Source organism: Grammomys surdaster, unplaced genomic scaffold (genome assembly GCF_004785775.1).
Source record: "Grammomys surdaster isolate TR1022 unplaced genomic scaffold, NIH_TR_1.0 174, whole genome shotgun sequence".
NCBI lineage: Eukaryota > Metazoa > Chordata > Mammalia > Rodentia > Muridae > Grammomys > Grammomys surdaster.
In genome coordinates, this window is record NW_021604622.1 from 3,550,084 (window position 1) to 3,559,110 (window position 9,027).

Consider the following 9,027-nt stretch of genomic DNA (forward strand, 5'->3'; position numbering starts at 1 on the left):
TTGGCGGTGCTCAATTCCCTGTGGCTGTATAGCAGGGCTTCCTTTTTTCTTCCCAACTGTGGGCTGATAATTAACTCTTTGAGGTCTCCTTCAGGTTCTTCCCTTGTGGTTCCCTCCATGGGCCCTGTTAAAACATGGCTGTTGGCATCTTCAAAGCCAGCTAGATCCATTTCTCCCCCATAAAGAATGGCACAGATCTTTTTAAAAGTCTCTCACCCAATTACAACAGACCTACCTTCACTTTAGATTAACACTACACCAACTAATATGAGACCTAAATTTTATCTTCAGGTCTTATCCATATAACATAACCAAATCACAAAGTAACAGCCACAGTATTCCCTGATCCACATCCAAGGAGAAAGTATCTCCTTCTCTGAAACAGAAGCCCAAGATGCCCTGGTGGTGTACATACCCTGTCTTAGAATTCAGTTCTTCATATCTCCCCTCCTTTGTACAAGCATGTAGTTGATACTCTTTTGTAAGTTCTACCTTCAAGAAGCACATAGGGTAAGAGAGGTGGTGGATCTGCAGTCATCACTATTCCATGAGATTCATGCTATGATTCAGTCGTGTTTGATGTTCAGAGATAGCACAGAGGTGGGTTTGGTAAGAAGGCTACAAGGCAAATGGGAGAAGGTGGGCTTGAAACAGAACAGTGGACTTAATAAACCATTGTAGCAGGATATTTATTCTGCTACATTGTATTCGCAGTGGAGCTTGGTGATTAGGCAGTAGAAGAGGAGGTGGAGCCAAGAGAAGAAGAGAGGAAGGGGAGGGGAGAAAAAGAGGAGGGGAGGGGAAAAGAGAGGAAGGAGAGGAGAAGAAGGAGGCTATCAGCCATGGAGAACTGCAGATGGGTCGAAAGCTGTCCTGGGTAGCAACTTCTATCAAAAGGTTAGATATTGGGTAACAACTCTAATTGTGTGGGCATCTTGTTGATCGAGCATTTCTAAATACATAAATCCTTTAGATAATCATTAAGCTTTAAGAGTCTCGTTTCTACCGGGTACTGCGAGGATGGCAGATATTGTCTGGGGTTCAGCGGAGCTTTGTGGATGCAGTGTGGTGGATTGGCAGAGCCATCCCCCACACTGGCATCTTGTGGGTGCCAGGGCCTTTGTATCTAGTTAGCCAGAGCCCCAGTCAGAGCCAAGGAGCAGCGGGAACATGGTAGCTGCCTGGGAACAAGCCAGACCGGGCACTGTTTTCTAAATATCACCCCAACAAACCACCACTAATTTGATTTCACTAGATACCAGCAATGTTCTGAGCATTCTTATGTAATTTTAATTTTTAGCTTCTTTTAAGAACAAAGAAACTAGTTATCTCAAAGCCTGCTTTATAGACCAGGTGTATCTGTGTGATGCATTGCACACTATGTGTAATAACTAAACACTCAAGCTCTTTGGAAACACAGCCCTGTGCCCTTCAGTAGGAGTATGCCCCTCCATTCATGAAGGCATCATTCAATCCAGAAGGGCAAAAATGAGCCCATGTCCTCAAGCACCACCGCACCAGCTGCTATGGTGACTCCTGATTCCCCAAGCAGCCACCAAAGTTGGAGACAGAGCTAGATATCTCTCACCACCTTAGAGAGGTCACATGACCACGTAGAGGGTCACATGACCAACTACACACAATGGATCGACACCGTTCACACACAATGGACCGACACTGTTCACAGTTTCCAATTTTACTGCTACAATCTGTAAACCTCGAGATCAGAAAATGTGTCTATAGAAAGTAAAGTAGCCTTATGCCAACCCTCAGACATCTTTTGAACCATGAAAGATGACAATAATACAACCAAAACTGACACTGTCCCACAGACAGCTCTGGCCTGGGTATTTCCCTTCCCTGCCAGCAGCTGGATGCCTTTCCCAGAGAACACTGATGAATGGCCCAATGGCCTTCCTAGAGAGCCGTATGGCAGAGAGAAGACGTGGAGCTACAACACCAAAAGGCCTGGACCCCAGGCTCAGTTCAGTTTCTTCTCTCATCCCCAGCATCATTGGATAACAAGGGAATTTTCCACAGCTTGGAAAAGTGAGTTCCGCAGACAACACAAGATGTTTGGTAGCCACACTGCATTTGGACTTTTATTGTTTAAATATGGACAGTTCTCCTAAGATGTGGAATCCATTAAGACCATGGGCCCTGTAGCCAGGATTCCTGAGTTTGAATTCCAGCCTTACCACATGTTTGCTGTGTGGTGTTGGGCAATCGACTGAACTTCTCTGTGACTCTGTGAAGAATTATAGCTCCTATTTCATAAAATAGCCATTGAAGGTCAAATAACTTTAAAACGTTGAATGCCTACTTGGGACTGGCAGGGAGAAATCATTTCCATGTAGGCTGGACAGAGAGCTCAGCAGTTAAGAGCATGCGCTGCTCTTGCAGGGGTCTTCGGTTCAATCTCCCACACTCACATGGCAGCACACAGCTACCTATAACTACAGCTCCAAAGGATCCAGTGCCTCTGGATTCCCCTAAATACCTACATGCATTGTACACACACACACACACACACACACACTTAAAAATACAACTCTTTTTTAAAGAAATCATTTCAGCATTACCATTTTACTATCAAACAAAATTATCAGGCTGAGGAGATGGCTGGTAAAGGTACTCACCATGCAAGCCTAGGGACACAAATCCAATGCCTGGAACTCAGGTAAAGGGGGAAGAAAAGGACCTGCTATATACGAAGTCTTTCTGTGGCCATCACACATGTACTATGGCATGCATATATACTTATACACATAGGGCACCTCTCTCTCTCTCTCTCTCTCTCTCTCTCTCGCTCTCTCTCTCTCTCTCTCTCTCGCTCTCTCTCTCTCTCTCTCTGTCTCTCTCTCTCTCTCTCTCTCTCTCCACACACACACACACACACACACACACACACACACACACACACACACAAATGCTCGCACATAGACTCAGATGTTTGAATACCTGGTCCCCAGTAGGTAGAGTTATTTGGAAGAATTAGGAGGTGTGGTCTTGTTGAATTAGGCAGTGTGTCCCTGGGGTGGGTTTTGTGGCTTCAAAAGTCTACACCATCTCCATTTAACCCTTTCTCTACCCCATATGTCTTAAGATGTGCCTCAGCTGCTTCAGCACTGTGCTTCTTGCCGTGATAGTCATGGACTCTAATGAGCCCCAATCAAATGCTTTCTTTTATAAGTCCCCTTTTGTCATGGTATCTTTGCAGCAGTAGAAAAAAAATACTTAACACACCATTTAAAAGATACAATGTTAGCTATATGAACAGATAATGTATATACACAATGAAGCTTTGTTCAGCCATGAATGAAATGATGTCACTTGGGGAACATAGACAGAACCATACGTCATCACGATGAGCAGTTAGGCTAGCCTCGGAGAGGAGAATGTTATGATCTTCTCCTTATGGGGAATCTAGAATTCTAAGCTAATACTATATGTGATATATATTTGAGACACAAATGTTGAAAGAAGACTTCTTGAGAAGGGGAAGGGGATCGATGAGAGGAACACAAAAGAGGGTAGTGGGGTGAGAATGGTGGTCGGAATACATCATATATGTGTACTAAAGTCAGTCAACGAACATTTAATAAGACATAAGACAAAAAGCACAAGTGAAGCTTATATGTATAAGCCTATATAATATGTATAAATACATGTTTGTATAGTATATATAACTGTACATACGATACACAACTACACACTCTCATTAAACACATTATGTCTTCACACACATAGATACAGATGTTTATACATACCCATGTATATACACTATTTGTGACTTTATTAAAATGTATAAACATATTAAATAGAGTATATATAAATGTATATATAAAAACATGAACCACTGGCAAGTATTATGAAGGTAACGCTGACCTGAAGCAACCTCCAAAGGTGGCTGCGGTTTTTGTGTTTGCCCTGTGGTTAACTTTGTTCCTCTCTCACTGGTCTGGTTGTGAGCATCCATGTGTGGGTGTGTCTGATACCATCTGTGATGAGCTAGCTGTTCCATTCCTCTGGGGTTGACAAGATGACATTGCATCAGGACAAGGCTAAACAAACATGAAGTGCAGGTCTTGGAGGCCATCTGTATGCACACTGCATGGTTTTGAGGTCCCTGCCTTGGCAGGACTGAGGATAGCACTCCGCTCCCTTGCTGGATCTTCTATACATTCTGAATCTGGTTCCCACCCTGTTCACAAGGCCTGTGAGTCAAGCTCCAGGCCACCAGGGTGTGTGGGGAAAGGATGAGAAGAGAGTATGCTTAATAAGCCTCTGGCTCCCACTCCCATGACAACTGGCAACGCTTTGCTAAATGTTTCATACAAAGGAATATGCAAAGGATGCCATTAGAGGAAGGGTTGCACCACTGAATCAGTAAATGAAGCTGAAGACCCCTGCGCCAAAGCACTGAGTTTGGTAGAAAAAAAACCCACCAACATCTGCACACGTGCCTTTAAGGTGTGTGTGTGTGTGTTCAAATAAAGAACAAGAGGATAACGAGCAACTACACCATTAAGAATCAACCATCACAAGAATTGACATGAGGTACTGAGGCTGGGTGTGTACAAAAAACACCTTCACACCTCCACACCTGCGTTTGTGTCTGCACACTTCATTATTGAAGTTAGGACAGCCCACGTTGATCACTAAGCCGCCAAGCTGAATATAAACCAATGCCAAGTACATTACAGCTTTAAGAAATCTAAAATGTGAATGGCAACTTAATGGACAGGACTGAGCTTCATGGTTGGAAGGAGATGTTAGGATCTGCCATGCCACAGCCAAGTATCAGAACCATGCAATCAACTGATGAATGGGTAAAGAACACAGACGCGTTTGGAACGCGTATTCTGTATGATGGAATACTATTTGGCCATAAAAATAAGATATTGTCTTGTCGTTTGTGGCAATGGGGTTAGAACTGGATATCATCACGGTGTCACATAATCATATTATGTGGACTCTAGACAAATTGAGACATGGGAGTTGAGAGTATAACAATGGTTTGTGGGAGCCAGGGAGAGTTTAAGGGCAGGGAGCACTTAAGAAAGGCTTACCAATGGGTAAGAGAGCTAGCTGTAAGACATTCTGATATTATTATGCAGCAGAATGACCACAGAAGTTGGCAAAGAACTATATGTTTTTAAAGCTCCAAATATCTTTACGCTTAAGAAACAATGTCTGAAGAGTTAGGTATGCTTCCACTGGTTTGATCATATCACAGTGTATGCATGAGTCCAGACAGCACATGGTGCCTGATCATGGAAGTAATTTTTATTCCTAGATATTGTTTTAGATTTAAAATAATTAGTAAGAGAATGGCTCTCTGGAGCTCACAAAAAGAAATTCTACCAGCTGATCCCACACTTCTAATCAGCTCTCTCCCTGTGGTAGAGCTGGGAGCTGATACCACACTTCTAGTCAGCTCTCTCCCTGTGGTAGAGCTGGGAGTTGATACCACACTTCTAGTCAGCTCTCTCCCTGTGGTAGAGCTGGGTGTCACCACATGATGCAAGTGTCTCTCAGAAGCATGGAGATGCCTCTTACTCTAGGTCTCTCTGTCCTCCTCGGTCTACCTCACTCTGTCCTTACCATGGTTACACAGGACTGTTCCATGGTAAACAACAGAAACACACAGAGGAGAAGACATTTCAAGGGGATGGAACGAAACAAGAGAAAGTTATTTTTTCCCCACAGTCACCAAGTCTGGAAGTTGTTAGTTCAGGTCTGGTGTGGCACTCTGCAATATCAGAAACCCAAGCCTGCGATTCATTATTTCTCTGCCAAGAGGGCTTCCCATTCTCAAGGTCCTTTCTGGCCCAAAATGGCTGCGAGATCACCAGACATCATGGCTGCATTCCAGACAGCAGGAATACGAAGAGGAGTAAATCCTTCCTCCTTCGAGGAGACTTCTAAAAAATTTCACACTCTCCTCCTGCTTTCATTCTGTCAACCACAGCTCAGTCACATGACCACACATAACTTCATAGAAGGCTGACAAATAGAATCTTTATTCCAGAAAGTTCAGTGCACAGACAAAAATCAGTTATAAAAAGGAGACATAACAGATTTTGGATGACAAGAAAATTTTCCCTCAGGCCTACTCACCTACCAATACCATTCTGGCTTCCTGAGTGAACCTACATTCATAGAATAGAGTCATACCCCATTGTCTCATCTCCTCTTCCTAATAATAGCTTCAAGAATTAATTTTCAGGCCTGTGAAGTGGCTGCTGGGGTTCACGCAATGGAATACTATCCAGTAGTAAAAAGGAAACTATTTATCTATAATGTATTGGTGAGTCTCAAGACAAGCGTGCGCAGTGAAAAGAAGCAGATCAAAACCGTGTGTGTGTGTGTGTGTGTGTGTGTGTGTGTGTGTGTGTGCGTGTGTGTGTTGCTATAAAGTTCTAGAAAATGAAACCTCACCCGTAGTGACAGAACTGGACCAGTGGTTATCTAGGAATTGTGGGAGGAGGTAGGGAAGGCTAGCTTAAGTTCTTAAGAGCCCCTGAGTCTGGTGGGTGTGGTCACTACCTTGACCATAGTATTGGCTTTCTGGGAGTCAATGTTTACCAAACGCCATCAATTAGAACTCTTAAAATATATGTGCTTGACTCTTTGTGATTGTTTTTCAATAAAGACGCAAACTTACTTTTAAAACAAGGCTCCTATATGTCTGCCCCTATGCTAGAAGCACAGAATGAGCTATGCCCCGACTTCTGGGGTCCCCAGGTCAGCAAATTATCATAAGGAGTAAATCAAGGTTTCTAGTGTAAAGGGAGTGAGGCATAGCCCCTAATCCCAAGCAACTCTGAAATGAACTGAACCAAGTACCTACAAGCTGCTGCCCTCAAGCCAGCCCCAAACTCTAGTCAGGCGTAAGGGTTTCGTGACCAGGAGTAATTAACAGGCACACTCAACTGCCCAGAGCTGTTGCTACAGGAAGCTACGGGTGCTCGTGGGGATAAGGGTGTTCATATTTTAAACATCCCATGGTAAACTGTCTATTTTCCACTTTTTAGAAATGAAATGCAATGGCATGCTCTCTTCACAGTTCACATCTGTGCTGCAGAGCCGAGAAGGATCAGATGACAGAGACAAGTAGCCAGCACAAATGAATCCTCTGAAGGAATTGTTAGTGGGGCAGCTGTTCGGAATCTGCTGTTTCCAATGACCAACACACTCGAGTCTCGACGTCTCTTGGCCCTGGGTTTGACTTTATGTTGGTGTAAAAGTGTATGCTAAGTTCTGGAAGTCTCAGATGTTGGCCCCAAGGCCAACTATGGAAAGAATACTCTATTTTCTCCTCAGTTTTCCCATCTGGCTCCTAATGCTTACGACGGCTGGTACCTGTCCTTCCAACACAAAGCTGTTGGTCCTTCCTTTCCTCACTGAGGAAAAACAAAAATCACAGAGGCAAGTTCAAAACCCATGTTGAGGAACAACAAGCTTTTGTTTGTTTGTTTGTTTGTTTGTTTGTTTCAGCTCCCTTGAGCCTTTCCTTGTTGGTGTGTGTAGTCTGGCCACTACTGAGTTTGGAGTGTCCTGAGTTGTGTTCTGTGACCCCCATAACCCAAAATACTTCCCCACTAGCCTGATACATGCCTGACCCTCATTTAGGTAAAGACATTGGATCATCTACAAGGGCCACATTACCCAGAAAGCCTTGCAATGTCAGCAATTCAACCTCTGAGGAGAAGTGAGCAGGTATAGGCTGGTGCACATGCCTCCAGAAGACCACGTGGCAGAGGACATATGAGAAAGACAAGGCTGTGGCTATAAACTTTGGTGAGGTGAAATATCTTCAGGAGCTGCTACTGTTAACTCTGAAAAGCTAACCTGGGTGAAGTGGCTTGTCCCACATCAAATCACCAAGTCATCTTCATATATGCATATTAAGTAAATCCTTTTTTACGGATTTTTATTGGTTATTTTATTTATTTACATTTCTTTTTATTGAATATTTTATTTATTTACATTTCAAATGTTATCCCCTTTTCCAGTTTCCCTTCCAGAAACCCCCTATCCCATCCTCCCTCCCCCTGTTTCTATGAGGGTGCTCTCCCACCCATCCACCCACTCCCACCTCCCCACCCTGGCATTTCCCTACACTGGGGCATTGAGCCTTCATAGAACCAAGAGCCACCCCTCTCATTGATGTCCAACAAGGCCATCCTCTGCTACATATGCAGCGGAGCCATGGGTCCCTCCATGTTACTCTTTGGTTGGTGGTTTAGTTCATGGGAGCTCTGGGGGGTGGGGGGGTCTGCTTGGTTGATATTGTTGTTTTTGCTATGGGGTTGCAAACCCCTTCAGTTCCTTCAGTCCTTTCTCTAACTCATCCATTAGGGACTCCGTGCTCAGTCCAATGGTTGGCTGGGAGCATCCACTTCTGTATTTGTCGGGCTCTGGCAGAGCTTCTCAGGAGACAGCTGTATCAGGCTCCTGTCAGCAAGCACTTCTTGGCATTCACAATAGTGTCTGGGTTTGGTATCTGTATATGGGATGGATCCCAAGGTGGGGCAGTCTCTGCACCACACTTTGTATTTCCTCCTGTGAATATTCTGTTCCCCCTTCTAAGAAGGACTAAAGCATCAACACTTTGGTCTTCCTTCTTCTTGAGTTTCATGTGGTCTATGAGTTGTATCTTGGGTATTCCAAGCTTTTGGGCTAATATCCACTTATCAACGAGTGCATACCATGTGTGTTCTTTTGTGACTGGGTTACCTTGCTCAGGATAGACCCCATCCATTTGCCTAAGAATTTCATGAAGTCATTGTTTTTAATAGCTGAGTAGTACTCCATTGTGTAAGTGTACCACATCTTCTGTATCCATTCCTCTGTTGACTTCTTAAGGCGTGTGATTCAAAACACTTCCTTTTATAGCTCTGCCATTGATGAGATCATATCTGCTGAATGAACTGATAAGTTGAGTGTGTTGTTCTAAAGGTACAACTGCCCTCATCATCCCAGAACTTCCCATGACAAGGACCTCTGCATCTAAAAATA

The 9,027-nt window shown here is 43.9% G+C and overlaps 1 long non-coding RNA gene across 1 annotated transcript; it reads left to right on the forward strand.

Moving 5' to 3' along the window:
• Nucleotides 1-848: 848 nt before the first annotated feature.
• LOC114621276 lies at nt 849-7,936 on the forward strand. The gene is made up of 2 exons (XR_003711408.1): nt 849-897; nt 7,041-7,936. It is a non-coding gene; the product is annotated as an uncharacterized LOC114621276 (long non-coding RNA).
• Nucleotides 7,937-9,027: the final 1,091 nt, after the last annotated feature.